This window comes from Balaenoptera physalus (assembly GCF_965194825.1).
Source record: "Balaenoptera physalus genome assembly, chromosome: 18".
NCBI classification, from domain to species: Eukaryota; Metazoa; Chordata; class Mammalia; order Artiodactyla; family Balaenopteridae; genus Balaenoptera; species Balaenoptera physalus.
The window spans coordinates 12,388,161-12,404,047 of NC_138899.1; the positions used below are offsets into that span (position 1 = coordinate 12,388,161).

Consider the following 15,887-nt stretch of genomic DNA (forward strand, 5'->3'; position numbering starts at 1 on the left):
AAGCCACCGCAATGAGAAGCCCGCGCACCTCAACGAAGAGTAGCCCCCGCTCGCCGCAACTAGAGAAAGCCCACGCACAGCAATGAAGACCCAACGCAGCCAAAAATAAAATAAATAAATAAATAAAGGAACGGCACATGGTGGGGGGGGGGCGGTAGCGGCAGGTCGGGGGGAGGAGTGAAATAGAGGCGGAGAAAGAAAATGGGGCCAAGACGCCTGATTTCTTTCAGCCATGCTTCTTCTCAGTTACAGCAAAACAGGCAGAGTTACATTATCCCACATCACAATCACTTCGAAAAGGAATGCTTTCTGGACTGTTCCCGATAAAGTCAAATGGAGCTGCTTTATGTATTTTAAAATTACTTTTACAAGTAAGCATTTTCTAAACACTCTATAAAGAGGATGCAGTGAGCTGATGCTTCTTACCTGCTCTCCAGACATCTCCAAACTCATCCATAATGTCTCTCTGAGTTCCTCTAGCACGATACAGCAGACCACAAATAACGTATTTCTTATTTGAGGGGTATTATTAAAAATAAAGACTTGAGAACCAGATTAGATGAGGAATTTGGTCTTTGCTAATTCACAATAATTTCCCTTTCAAGAAAGGAAGAAAAAATACATATATAGAAAAATATATAGAAAAAAATACATAGAATCTAAAAGTGAATGGAGCTGTGACCAATATCTTTGCTAAAAAGAATGTCATTACTTAATGTGTTTATCTTTGTTGACAGGTTCTGCACAGTTAAGATTCAAAGCTTCATGGTTTAATAATACTAATAACACCTGCCATGTCACGAGCCTTTTATAAACTGCCAGACAATCCCTTTTTAGATATTATCTTCAATTCCCAAAAGAAATCCCAAATCCCCAAAATTCCAAATCTTAACAAATGCTGACCATCAAGCCACTGACAAGCAATTTATTTAGAATCCATGACTGTATCTCAATAATTATTATTCAGTAGGTATTATTACCTCCATTTTTAAAACAAGAGAGGAAAGTAGGACTCAGAAATGACATGACTTGCTCTAGACCACACAGCTTTTGAGTGGCCGGCGGGGATTTGAACACAGGTCCCTCAAGTCCCGCGGCAGCCAGCGTCTAAGATGGCTCCCAGTGGTCCTTGCCACCTGGCATCCACACTGCTGGGGAGTCACCTCCCACTGAATCATGACTGGCCTGTGTGACCCAGAATCTGGAAGTGACGAAGTAGGACTTCACAGCCTAGGTCATGGCAGTGTCTATCTTGGTCTCCTCATAAATTACTCACTCTGGGAGAATCTAGCCGCCATGCTGTGAGGGCACTCAAGCAGCCCGCCTGAGGAGCCTATGGGCTTCCTTGGAAACAGATCCTACCACCCCAGCTGACATCTTTACTACAAATATCCAAGCCAGAGCTGCCTTTCTAAGCCACTCCCAGAGTCCCGTCCCAGAGAAGCTGTGAAAGACAATATTTACCATTGACATAAGTCACTCAATTTGGGAGGAATTTGTCACACAGCAATAGACAACTGATACATGCCCCGAAGCCTGTGTTCTTTCCTCCATGTCTATACTGCCTTTCAGCTGCTTCTGTAATTTTATCTCTTAATCATTTTCACTGTATATTCATATAGAGAATTAACAAGATACTTACTGACATCAAACCTATACACCCCATCAGGTCTCTGAGATAAGTATCTACAGGACATGTTATTTACATCTATTTCTTGCTGGCATTGGTACAGACTTTATACACACAATTGCTCTTTTTGATCTACCCCTTCAAAAAACGGGCAGCTAACAGAGTTCATTAAGCCTCTGCTAGGTAGTCCAGGAAACGATTTAGTCCTATCTTTGGATAAGCCCCTTGTACAGGTATTTTCTTAGCATATTTTAAAATAAATAAATAAATAAACAGCATTGCTGACACAGCACTACACACCTATTAAACTGGCTACAATAAAAAGTGTTGATAACAACAAGTGCTGGTGAAGACCCCACTTCTGGATATCTGCCCCTGAGAAATCACGCCTACATCAAAACCTGCACGGGACAGTTTCTAGCAGCTGTACGTTTATAGCCATTCTATTCACAACTGCCCCAAACTGGAAACAACCCCAATGTCCTTCAACAACTGAATGGCCACACAAACTGTGGTACATCACACAATGGAATACAACTCAGCAACAGAAGGGAAAGAATGATGGTCACAGCAACTTAGAAGAATCTCAGAAACATTTGTGTGAGTGAAAGAAGCCAGTCTCAAAAGGTTACATACTCTGTGATTCCACTTATAAGACATTCTGGAAAAGAACAAATAGTGACAGAGCAAAGATCAGCGGTTAACAGGGGTTGGGGCAGGGGACAGAGGAGGGTGACACAAAGGAACAACATACGGGAATTTTTTAAGCTGCTGAAAATGTTCCATATCTTGATTGTGGTGTTGGTCATACAAATCAGTACACGTGGTAAAACTCACAGAATAGTACACGGGGGGAAAGAGTCACTTCTACTGTATATCCTTTTTTTTATTATTATTAATGCATATATGCTTTCCTTCCAAAACATCTTCAATTCCTTTTTCTCTTAAAAAAGAAATATATCCGTTAAATCACCTTCAGGGCCTAGAGCCCTGTAGATTTCCAAATCTAAAAAAAAAAAACGCTGATCAAAAGGACTTCTAGGGCTTCCCTGGTGGCGCAGTGGTTGAGAATCTGCCTGCTAATGCAGGGGACACGGGTTCAAGCCCTGGTCTGGGAAGATCCCACGTGCCGCGGAGCAACTGGGCCCGTGAGCCACAACTACTGAGCCTGCGCGTCTGGAGCCTGTGCTCCGCAACAAGAGAGGCCGCGATAGTGAGAGGCCCGCGCACCGCGATGAAGAGTGGCCCCCGCTTGCCGCAACTAGAGAAAGCCCTCGCACAGAAACAAAGACCCAACACAGCCAAATAAATAAATAAATAAATAAATAAATAAATAATAATTAAAGGTGTTAATAATTTAAAAAAAAAAAAAAAAGGACTTCTGCAAGCAAGTTACTTGGAATCTGTGATGTGTATCTCAGGAGTCCACCGTCTCTCAAATAATTCCATTCATTATTTTCCTCGACAGCTGAGGACAAATCTCCCACTTGCATGTCCCTATGAACAGTCTTGCCTGGGAGCAAGCAATCTTTTAGGAGAACATTGATACAACCTCACAGGTTCTCAATAAACATGTGCCAGGTGAGTAAATGTTGGGGCTCGTCCCTGAAGTCACAGGAGATTAACTGTATCTGTCCCCAGACTGTCCCAAAGGCAGTCTGACGGTCTCTGGGAAAAATCAGCCCCCCACTTTGGGCCATTCTCTGAGCACGAGGGTGACCACCCACTTAGACGCCTCTTGTTCTGGCAGCCCATGGAGTTAGCACTTTTCAGGGTCAAAAATGTCTCAGTTTGGACCCCGAAAAATATATGGTCCCTTTGAAGACGAGGATTTTTCGGCCTGTTTTGTTCACCGATGTGAATCTCAAGAACAGTGCCCTCCGGATAAAAGGTGCTTGACAGATCTTTGTTAAAAGTGAGGTAGATCAGTTTTATTCTTTCTAGCCTGTGAAGAGTTATTGAGGATCTCATGAGTTGTGATTTTCTAGCTGCCTAAGATCCTATGATAAGATTTTCATTAATCCATCAAAGAAAGGCTCTTTTCTAAGTACCTAGAAGATACAATAGAAGTTTGAGACATGGCCCCTGACCTCCAGAAACTAACTCTGGGGAAAAAGGCAAAATTCATACATCGGGGAGTAAATAACTAATGATGTGAGATACTCTATGGATAAAACCAGTTATGCATCAGTCAGCTTCCCCAGTGCTTCTGTGGATAATCTCAAAAAGTGAGCCAACGGAACTGAGACACAGACATTGCTTTGACTGGGAATTTGAAAAATGGGCATGGCTTGGCTGTGTCACAAATGGGTATCTTCCCTCTCAACGTATGGTTGCCCTGAAACAGCCCTGTTTGCTGGGGACTGATTAGGGCTGCCACGAACTAACACCTTTGCTCACTAAGTGCTTCTGACCAACAACAGAGAAAGGGGGCAGGTAAAGAGTCGTCACAAGTGAGGAGAAGGTAACGCACAGGCACACCTCCCATCCCAGCCTACCTGGTGGGCTTCTGCAGGGGACAGTTTTGCTATAAACTCACACCGAGTAGGCTTGATCGATTTCTACCCCTTTCCTCCCATTCCGGAAGGTGTGTCTGAGTACAAGCGAGAGGAAGGTTGTTTGGGGATAATGTCTACTCAGGGGCAAATCACTATGACGCCCCTCACAAGGGAACATTAGGTTAGAACTGCTGCTCTCGGGGCTCAGACATCAGCCTTTACGGGACGGGGACCCGCGAGCTTCAGCACAGCCCTGGATGGCGGTGGACCGAGGCCTTTCCTTCCTATCTCTGCCCCTCCTTCCCTTCTGATCCCTCCCCCAGGCAGTTTTTTCCCCTTATTTTTGCCTGTCAATACTACCCATAAAGGCTGCTGTTCCCCACCCTCACCCCATCCTTGTACACCCCACACACACACACCCATCACAGGAGAGGCCCTTCATCTGGGCTAAACAGGAGTCCTTCCCCGGAGGGGTGGAGATGGGGGTTCAGACTCCAACTAGGTGATTCTCGATCACAGCAGGAGCGGCATGAATGCTTTATCCCAGGGAATGGAACATGCGTGACGCTGTGACTAATTGCCAGCATGACTGAAGGACCGCTTGACTTTCCAGGCAGGGCCATAGATGCTATCCTTCCTGCAACATGCAGGACAGCGCCACCATCACCAGCAAACTGCCCCGAAGTGCCCGTGGAGAGAACCAGGAAAATGAAGCCAATCCCTAGCGAAAAAGCAGGGCATTGTGAGGGCAACCCCACAGGTGGCTGGAGTCTTTGGACCCAGGTCTCCCTTCCTGAGATGACCCACCTCTGCCCTTTCTGCGGTTGGAATTGAGAGCTACGAAATTCCCCTATTCTGCTTCCTATGACTCAAGGTGGGTGTCTGTCCCTTGCAACAAGAGACCCTCTTTTCCATAGATTTATGTACAGATTGTCACTGCAGCCAAATACTGAAAGCAGAAGAAATCACCGATAAAGGGCAACGTTAGGTTCATTATGTAGAACTATACAGGGGGATATTATATAGCCATTGAACATTTTCATTTCAAAGAAAACTCAGTATGGAAAACACTCAGACAATGTTATGGGGGGAAAGTGACTTCTAATTATACATGCAACATTCTCCCAATTTTTAAAAAATGTATGTTTGTATGTATAGAGAAAAATACTGGGAATATATTGAATATGCCAAAAGTCAAATTGAAATAAATCAAATCTTAATCTTCATAAATTTTGACCAGCAGGATTGCAAGGGATTTTTACTTTCTGTTTTATAAGTGAATACTTTTCTAATCCTGTTACAATAAACAGACAACAAAGGGAACACTAAAATAAACAAGCTAACAAACAAAACACACTTCTTTATTGAAAGCTCAACTTAAATGCAACTTCCAACCAGAATCCAATGTCTTACTACCCTGAACGCTTCCACGATTACAGTACCTTTTGCAAAGCTCTGGTCATATACCACCTTATATTGTAATTGTCTAGATAATTCTCCAATCCGGTCTGGATGCTACACTCTGAGAGCAGGGAACTGCACCCTGTTTCTGTGGCACCAGTGGTAACTAGTAATTCAACCCAGCTGTTCAATAAATATCTGTTGAATTGATAAGTCCTTACATAAAGTGAAGTAAAAATAAAACAGCAGCGAATATGCAAGTTACCCTGGTCAGTTGACCATCTTGATAGTAAGGGGTGGGTGAAGGACCAGATTTCTTTTTTAAAGTCATATCAATTAAATAAAAATAGATAGGAATATTGTGGCTCTATATTCTGCAAGTTGTTCACCAGGATATTTTCCGTTCAATTCATTTGCTTGGATTACGGTTATTATAAAATCATTCAACTTTTCTTTACAGGCTCACAAATATCTGTGTCTAATTTTTCAACGTGGTAAATCTTTAGTTTACCCAAATCCTGACATTTCCAAGCAGTTCACTCTACTAATAACATTGGCCCCCAGTAAGATTTCATGCCAGACAACCAAAAGATCCGGCAAGATTATAAAGGAAGATATTAATCTCTGATTAATAATGGCCTCACAGGGACTTCGCTGGTGGCGCAGTGGTTAAGAATCTACTTGCCAATGCAGGGGACACGGGTTCAAGCCCTGGTCTGGGAAGATCCCACATGCCGCGGAGCAACTAAGCCTGTGCGCCACAGCTACTGAAGCCCACGCGCCTAGAGCCCGTGCTCCACAACAAGAGAAGCCACCACAATAAGAAGCCCGCACACTGCAACGAAGAGTAGCCCCCGCTCGCTGCAACTAGAGAAAGTCCGCGCGCAGCAACAAAGACCCAACACAGCCAAAAATAAATAACTAATGGCCTCACAAATCTCCTAAGCAATATTAAACATGCAGATAAATGCCATTCTAGGTTAACAGAAATGGTAGGCACTGCCATCATTTTTTTCTTAAAGAAACAAAATATTCCCATCAAGTATGTCTTGTTATCCAAACCCCAAATGGTCAATGCTAAGCAGATGTCCTGCAAGGCCATCTTAAGAGGAAAAGGTGAAAATCATGCAGACTTAGTGACAAGATTTGCACACATTATCAAATACATAAAGTCCTTAAAAATAGTTCATCTCTCACAGTGACTTGACGTGATCACTAAGCCACTTTCCATATAATTAACGGTAATAAACTCTTTTTCTCATACATAATGTTAAATGGCAGATGAAAGATCAAATCTTCCAACCTGTCAGAACAGCTATCATCAAAAAGACAAGAAATAACAAGCGCTGGTGAGGATGTGGAGAAAAGGAACCCTCCAGCACTGTTGATGGGAACGTAAATTGGTGCAGACACTATGGAGAACAGCATGGAGACTCCTCAAAAAATTAAAACTGGAACTACCATACGATCCAGCATTTCTACTCCTGCGTATTTAAAGAAAACGAAAACACTAATTCAAAAAGATACACACACCCCTATGTTCACTGCAGCATTATTCACAATAGCCAAGACATGGAAACAACCTAAATGTCCACTGACAGATGAATATATAAAGAAAATGTAGTATATATACACAATGGGATTATTACTCAGCCATAAAAAAGAATGAAATCTTGCCATTTGTGACAACATGGATGGACCTGGAGGGGATTATGCTAAGTGAAATAGGTCAGACAGAAAAAGATAAATACTGTATTTTCACTTATATGTGGAATCTAAAAAACAAATGAATAAATGTAACAAAACAGAAACAGATTCACAGATACAGAGAGCAAACTAGTGGCTGCCAAAGGGGAGGAGGGTGGGGCGATGGGCAAAATGGGCGAAGGGGATTAAGAGGTACAAATGACCTGTTACATAATAAGTAAGTCCCAGGGATGTAATGTATAGCACTGGGAATATAGTCATTAATACTGAAATAACCTTTGTATGGTGCATAATCTATAAAAATATCAAATCACTATGTTGTACGCCTGAAACTAACATTGTAAGTCAACTATACTTAATTTAAAAAACAAAAAACAAAAAAAGACAAAATTTTTTTAAAAAGAAAGATAAAGTCTTCCAATTAATGTATCAGTCAAGATGCTTTGGATGGCAATAACAGAATTAGAAAGTGGGGTGGGGAAACTTACTGTCTATTACACTAAGTCCAGGTCTGCGTTACTTGGTATACAAAATTAGCTATTATTTAGTGTAGTAAGCTCCAGGTGCAGGAAGGTCAGTGACTAAGTGAGGCCCACAAGAACTCTGCTTCCATCTTTCAGCCCATCATCCTCTCGCCTTCATCCCAAGGCTAGTCACAATTTTGGCCTCTGTGGTTCCAGGCATCACATTCAGTCCAGCCCTTGGGTCTCTCTTTCAGAGCGCAGAAATATTCCCCAGATCCTTCTTCAAAGACCAACAAATGTTGGAGGCTTCTGAGAAGCACTTTGCTTAAGGACAAAAGGAGCGTGAAGAAGGCTGTGCCATTATTGGCCCGACGACACCAAATGTGTAAGAGTAAAAAGCATGGAGCTGCAGCAGCCCTTCGCCATAACAGCCAATCAGGCTGCAGCAGTCTAATTAACCACTAGGCAGCAAGCCAGAGTACAAAAAGCAACAAGCCGGGATGGCAGGGTGGAAGGACAGAAAGAACCTGGGTCCCGGGTGATTCTGTGAGCTGAGGCATTGAACCGGGAGCCCCTTCCTTCTTATTATTACTTGAGGCAACTCATTGTTTGATGACTTTCACTGCTATCAGTCAAAGATTCTATCACTGGAAGATAAATGCACTCTTGGAAGTTTCCTTGATGTTTTAGGAAAAGAGCACCAATAACTTGCCCAACATCACATTTTAACACCTATACTCCCAACTCTTGTCACCTTTGATCCCAATCTCTAACTTCCGTATTCTAAAATGTCATGGGGTTTTCATTATACAAATTTTTAAGTTTTATTTATTTATTTATTTTTCTTTTCCATTATGGATTATCACGGGATATTGAATATAGCTCCCTGTGCGCTACAGTAGGACCTTGTTGTTTATCTGTACAATATAAAATAGTTTGCATCTGCTAATCATCTCCTCAAACTCCCAATCCATCCTTTCCCCACCCTCCTCCTCCTTGGCAACCAGAAGTCTGTTCTCTATTTCTTTGAGTCTGTTTCTGTTTCAGTCATTACAAAAATTTTAATTCAAGTCAAGCAATATTTATTTACCTTCTATGAGCAGGAGAAACAAAAATCAGGAAAACGTACTTTCTGACCTGACAACAATGCTTGTTATCTGGTTCAGAAAATGAGGAGAGTACATAAATAACACTATATAATTCATGCCAAAATAGAGACACTAAACTCCTTTTACAAGCACCTACGTATGCCATTCCAACCTCTTTTTAGAATGTTACATCTTGCTTTTACCCAGGACTCCATTTTTTGTATTGATTTCAAAAATATTTATTTTCCACAATCTTTCTGTGTGCTAAAAGAACAAACAATTCAATTTTGAATTTCAGAAATTTATTTGATCATAACCTTAAAGACCTTGTTTCCCCAGATTTTCAAAATAAGCAGGGTTTGTTTTTTTTGTTTTTTCATTTTCATGTCTTTTCAACTCAGTTTTAGTTAGGAAAGAATAGAACTGCTCCATCCCCATGAAGTAAATGGAGACTGACCTCTTGAACAAAGCAATATTAGTCTATGTCTTACACACAAAAATGTGTTATTTTTCCAAAGCTGAAAAAATTCCCTGACCTTTAATAAGTTCAATAAGTAGACCATGTACAATGTTTCCCTAATAACTTTTGCTCTTCAAAAGATACCACTAAAAGAGGAAAAGATTTAAAAATAGCCTGGTAAGAATATTAATACATAGATCTAACAATGAACTTGTATATAGAATATACACCGAACTCCTATAATTGTAAAATAAGATGACATTAAGTATACGCAGTTTATTGTATGCCAATTATACTCTAAAGCTATATAAAACAATCAGACAAATATCAATGAAAAAGAATAAGGTGTTAATGGACACGGCACAAAGGAAGATAGACAAATGGCCAAAAAGCACAGGAAAACTTATCATTTCCCTTTCAGGGAAATATAAAATTAAACCACAAGGAGATACCACTACACATCTACCAGAATGGCTACAATGAAAAAGATGGATAATTTCAAGTGTTCATGAGGATTACGGTACGTGGAACACTCATATATCATTGGCGAGAATGTAAAATGGTACAAACACTTTGGAAAAACAGATGGCAGTTTCTTATAAACATACACTTATCATAAGACCGAGCAATAAAAAGGAAAACAGATCTCCGCACAAAGACTTGTTCACAAATGTTCATAGCAGCCTTATTCATAACAGCCCAAACTGGAAACAGCCAGAGTGGCCAAGGGTGACCAGATCAACAAACTGTAGCACATCCAGACACCGAAATACTACAGGGCAACAGAAAGGAACACACTGATAAGATGATGGAGGAAGGGGGAGGGAGGAGGGAAAAGAAGCAGATGGGGGAGGAGAGAGGGGAATAAAAGTAAAGGAGAAATTACATCTAGACGTACTGAAACTGCAGCACTCCAAAGGATCTTAAAGGCAGCCAGAGAGAAAAGACAGACTATTTACAAATGACAGTTAGCCACTACGACAACAACAATGGAACCAAAAGACAATCAACAATCCAGAATTGCGCGCCCAGGTAGTTTATCATTCCGGAACAAATTTAAAGGCACACAGAAACTGAGGTTACCCCCAAGAGATGCTCACTAATGGAACTTCTAAAAAATATACCTCTAAGAAGGAAAGGGAAAGTTATCCCAGAAGCTAATTTCTTCTGGTAGGTTTTACTTACTTCTTCATGCTTTTATTGTCTGATTTTTTTAAAATGAGCCCGTATATTTTTACAATACCCAACTTTAAAGGTTAGTTTAAATTGTTAAATTAGAACAAAACAGAAATGAAATCAAATACCAAATTTTCAAATTCCCAGAACAACAACTTGTCAGGGCTAATATCAAATTTCCCTTAAAAACCTTAAAGAATAACTTGAAAGGACATGAAAATTAGGTTTACTTATTCACTCAACAAGTATTTAGAAAGGGTTTGCTATGTGCCAGGCACTATACTAGATCCTGAATTAATACGATGAGAACAAAAAATGAAAGTCATACAATACTGGATTTATAAGTCTTCTAAGATACCTTTATGAAAAGGCCAAAGTCTACACACAAAGTGGAGTTATTCTTTGGTGAGGAATATTACATAATAGAGAGTTAAAGGTAATCCAGTTTGGCCTGAGGCCCTTTTGTTTGAAAATGTATGCACAAATATGACCATTTTACACATGACATTAATTCAGTGTAAATGATGAATTCCCGTATTAAATTGCCCATCTTGCCGTCTGATTTCCATCCCACGTTGAATAAGAAAAGTGCCTGAGTTCATAGGCAGCGCTGAGCACGGTGAGGCACATTGTACCTGACGGTCCCTGGTTTGTTTCACAAGTGTCAAAGGCTTAGAGCACCCACATTTCATGTGTACCAACTGTCCACTTCTGCTCAAAGTATCCACTTGGCAAAACATTTTTAACTGACTTAAACCAGGAGGAGGGCAGCCTATAAAAAGCCAGTTTCTCCACTTTAAAATAAACAGTTTCTGGGGGGCTCCTTGATTAAAAACAAAGGCAGCATTTGGCATAAAAGGACTGGTGAAATCAGTATTTCAAGTAATTTTGAATGGAAACCGCTGGGCTCTGCTCTTCCCAGACATGTGGAAGTGCTTAAGGCAGTAACCTGGCGGAAACAGAGGGTGAGGGGCCTATGATGAAGTGAGGCCACAGCAGAAACTCTAACCATTAAAAAACCAAGGAAAAATTTTTTTAAAAAGTTGATCCACCGCTTCCCATTCAATAGTCAGGCTTGGAGAGCCCTCCTTTCAATCAAAAGTACCAAATAATACGAGAGGTGCAGCCCCAGGAACCTTTAAAAGCCCACCCTCTCCCCTCCCAGGCAATGGTAAGCAACACTTGGAATACCTGTGCACCCAAAGTAGAAAGGACTTGAGTGACTGTATTTGGGGATTATAAGAGCCCTTCTCTTGTCTGTAGCATCTTCAATTCAAGGGGAAAGTGCATTTCACTAGGCAGGTCTCTGAAATAAGCAAGGCCACTTAACAAAAGCTTTTGCTGTCAAAGCACTAGCCAAGTACCTACAAATCCATACAACTTTCCTCATCCTCTGCGAAAGCCATAATGCCGTCTTTCCTAAAGTGTTCAGTATGCAAAAATTGGGCTCCTGTCTCTTCTCCAGCATTCTCTAACCTCCTCAAGGATGGAAAAAGGTTTTCTTTTCTGATGTCTATCACAGGCACCCTCCTTATAAATATATATCATTTTCCAAATGAATTAAACTCTTCTATGAATATTAGAGCTCAATGAATATTAGAGGATGAATTCCATTTCTTTTTAAAAAAAAAACTAACCCTTTCAATACTATATTCAATTCTCATCTTCTTAAAACCATTTCCTTGGACAGTTTCTTAAATAAAAAGCAAAACAAAAATATTCACCCAGGTTCCTCATGGTCTTAAGATAATTATGGCATAACTGCAACATACCAGAAGAAAATTATCTAGGACAGATTTTTAAATCTCCTTTTGGTAAATTTGGCCCGCAGAGTACCATTAGTATTCTATTAAGACCTAAGGAATTCAATCCCTGTATAAAATTCCAGAAAAAGACTAACTATGTGAAAAAGGACATTATAAACCTACCTTCAGGATTCCCACAGGGGAAGAACACCTTAAATGAAAAACCACACCCCAACTCACAGGGGGCATGCTACCGAATCTGTGGCCCTGTGGAGCACAGCTACATAATCACCAAGTATTTCAAGTTTCTCGTCCACATAAAAGAAAGAAGAGATTCTGGGAAGCACTGGGCTAGCAGCTCACTATTTCCACCAACACCTCGCCCAGTAAGCCAGCCACTGGCCAATAACGTGTCTCTTCGTTTTACCCAGAAGCAGCTCTATCAGCCAGACATTCTAAGAACACAAACGTTCCATTGTGCTTGGAGTAACTCCAATATTGGTGCCTTGCTGCAGAACGATGCTGCAGGAATATAAAGTGAGCCATGTGGATGCTGAACCCATCATCAGGAAGTGTCAAACCCAGAAGACCAACCCCCCGGAAAGGCTGAAGGTAAACCCCCGGCCAGAAGGCTGTGGAATGTGGGAAGACAGCCAAAGGTAGGAGACTTCAGAAGGGCCTGCTTGATGGCAACAATGAGGACAATTTTTAAGGCAATGTCCCAAAGCTCTCAAGACCAAAAAGGCCTTTCTTCCTCCTTTCTGTCCTGTTTAGACTGAATAAGAAAAGCAAGACAATGCTGGAAGATGTTCTGGAATGGGCTTGGCCAAGTCACCACATGCAAAGCACAGTGAACCTAACCCACTGCTAGGCTGGGGTTTGGCTCTGCTGAAGACCCTGCCTGCTGGGTGGGGGAGATGGGGGTCCCCAAAAGCCATGGCTAAGGGGGAACCGTGAAACAGGGGAGGGCGGGGCTGAGCAAGTCAAACCTGGGAAACTAACAAGAAAGACATCAACAACAATAATAAAATGAAACAGCCAGAGGCCACCATGGTACTCCAGAAGAATCAGAGACAGGCTGAGCCGGCTAAACTGTTCCAGATGAAAGGCAATCTCTCCACATCTCAAGGGGCTGATCTGATACCAGGGTCCTCGTTTCTTTGTGCGCCTCACCTCCCTCGTTTCTGGGGGATCCTGCACAGACTCCAGCTGGGCTCCAACTTCCATAAACGACATCTAGACTGATTACGGGGAACTCATTTTTTTCCCCTCAAACAAAACACACACACACACACACACACACACACATACGCACACACTCTCAAAGGTCTAGCAGGATCACACAGCTAAAGTTTCCGGAACTTAAATCGTAAAACCACAATCAGAAGTTGTTGTTTGGAAATGCTCACCACAAAAATCTCTGTCCTTTGCTTAAAAAAAAAAAAAAAAAAAAAAGAAAGAAAAAAAAAAACTTTGCTCTTCATAAAGGTTGGCGGCAAAGAGAGACAAAATCTAACTTAGGCAGAGGGCGTGTTCCTCTTTGTCACCCACCGGGGTCCTCGCACCGGCGTGGGCGAGCGGAGGGCACCCGGCAGCGCGGTGGCACCCGCGCCAACGGCCACCTCCCCGGCCCGCGGTCGGTCGCAGGGGCCGAGATTGCAGCCGGAGGTCCGGAAGCCGCGTCCGGCGCTGTCAGCGCGCCGGGTGGGATGGGAGGAAGAGGGGGAAGGGCGCCGCGGGGCGGGGGAGACGAGGGGGGACGCGCGCGGAGCCCGCAGCCCGAGTCCCCGGAGGTGAGAGGAGGGTGCAAGGGGCGGCGCGGAGCCCGGAGGCCCCCGAGCTCCGGCTATTGTTGCCGGGCTGCCCCGGGCCCGGAGAGCGACTCTCCCGCCTCAGTAGGGGAAGCCCGGTCCCACCCGCCGCCCCCTCCTCCGGGCAGGACCCGTGGGCCACGCAACTACCTCCACCCGCGCCCCGGTCGGTCGGCTCCGGGCGCCCGACTCGCACAAGTTGCCGCCAGTCCGCCGGGATCATTGTTCGCCGCGCGCCTCCTACCTCCACGGCGCAGGCGGCTCCGGCTCCCACTCCCGGCCTCCGGGCTCCGCAGCTCCGAGTTCCCGGCGGCCGAGGGCGCGGCGGCTCCGGCTGCGCGTGCGGCGGGGACGCTTGGCTATTAATACCCGCGGGCGGCGGGGGCGGCGGCGGCGGCGCGGACGCGCGAGCGGGGCTGGCGGCGGCCGGCCGAGGTCCGAGCCATCAAAGGTGGAGCGGGGAGGAGGGGAGGGCGGAGCAGGCGGGGTGGGTGGGGAACGGGCTCAGGGTCGCCATGGCCGCCTCGACGCCGGGCCGAGCGCCACTCGCGCGGGGAGGAGCGGCGCAAAGCGGGCGGCGGCCGCGTCCCCGCCCCGCGCGCCAGCCGAGCGCCCGCAGCCCTGCGCCCGCGCCGGCCCCGCCGCCTCCAGACCGGCGAGCGGGAAGTGAAGGAAGGCGAGCCCCTCCCCGGGCCTGGGCCGGCCCCTCAGCGGGGGGGAGCCCGGGCGCCGCGCAGCCCGAGCCGCGGGGACAGCGGGAGAGCCACAGCCCCCTCCAGCGTCCGCGCCCGCGACCTGCGCGCCGGCGCGCCCCGCCCCGCTCCGCCCCGCCCCGGGGGCAGGTGCGCCGAGCGGCCGCCCGCCCGAGCGCCCCTCCCAGGCCGGGCGAGCCCACCTCCGATCCGCGCCTTACTTGGTCCTACGGCCGGAGCCGGTCTCTCCGCTCGGCGCCGCGGGACCGAGCGCAGGAAGCTCCGCGGAGTGCGCTGCGCCACCAGGGACGCGCCAGTCCAGCCTCTGTGGTTGAAAGCAGCTAAGGCAGCGGGAGACGGGCGCACGGGCAACACCAGGAGCAGCTGGAGGAGGATCGGTGGCGCGGACTCTGCAGGTCGCTGTTGAGGTTGTGCAAGGGGGAGCCCCGCCCGGGTGCCCACCGAGGACTTTACGTTGTCGCGCGGACAGCGGCGCTTCGCAGGGACCCGCGAGCACCACCCCTTCCCCGGGGCCACAGGAGCGGGCTTCCGGCACCACCCTGGGCTACGAGGGACTTAATCCCGGAGGGGCAGTTGTCACCTCCCCTCCCCCCGCCGCGGCCCCGCGTCCTCCACCCCCCGCGAATCCCCCGACAATCCCCACCCCTACTCGCCCCCTCCGAGGACAGGAGCAGTGCCCCGCGGGGGAAAGGAGTGAAATAGGTTAGCAGGTTTGCAGATTTCTGTTCAGAGCTCCCGGAACCCGTTGGAGGAGGGAGCAAGATTCAGGACCCAGCAGGCAGGCACCTAAGGGGGGAAAGTCCCTGTCCCCCCCCTCCAGCTGGGAGCTGCCGCTTTACCACCTCCATCCCCCTTTCCTCAGCCCCTGCCCTTGCCCTTTCTCCTCCTCGCTGTGGATGGGCCCGCTGCACGTGGAGGGAAAAGGACGCGCGGCAGAAGGTTAGAAACGAAAGCGACCCTCTGCTAGATGCCGAGGCTAGTGGGCACCCGCCCCTGACGGCCGCTGACCCCAGAACCCTGGTCGTTTTGCGCCTTAGAGAAGTTTTCGACCTCCAGCCTGGAGGCAGGTTTCTTGGGAGAGGCCACGACTGAACTCAGAGACGAGCAGGATAGGGGCCCCTGTGGGACAGTGGATCCACACGAGAACACGGTGCCTGAGAAGGACGGGGGCACCTGTGCGTAGCTAGTGTGAGT

General features: G+C 45.9%; 1 protein-coding gene across 2 annotated transcripts in view; it reads right to left on the reverse strand.

The window, feature by feature from the left end:
- Positions 1-14,614, reverse strand: part of FARP1 (FERM, ARH/RhoGEF and pleckstrin domain protein 1) — a 293,546-nt gene extending 278,932 nt beyond the window's left edge. The window contains exon 1 of one of the 2 annotated variants that reach the window (XM_082434609.1): positions 14,225-14,614. The gene's annotated coding sequence lies outside the window, so the exon portion shown is untranslated. Of the gene's footprint in view, positions 1-14,130 lie in introns of both variants that reach the window. The other variant, XM_082434610.1, reaches the window with a different exon arrangement.
- Positions 14,615-15,887: the final 1,273 nt, after the last annotated feature.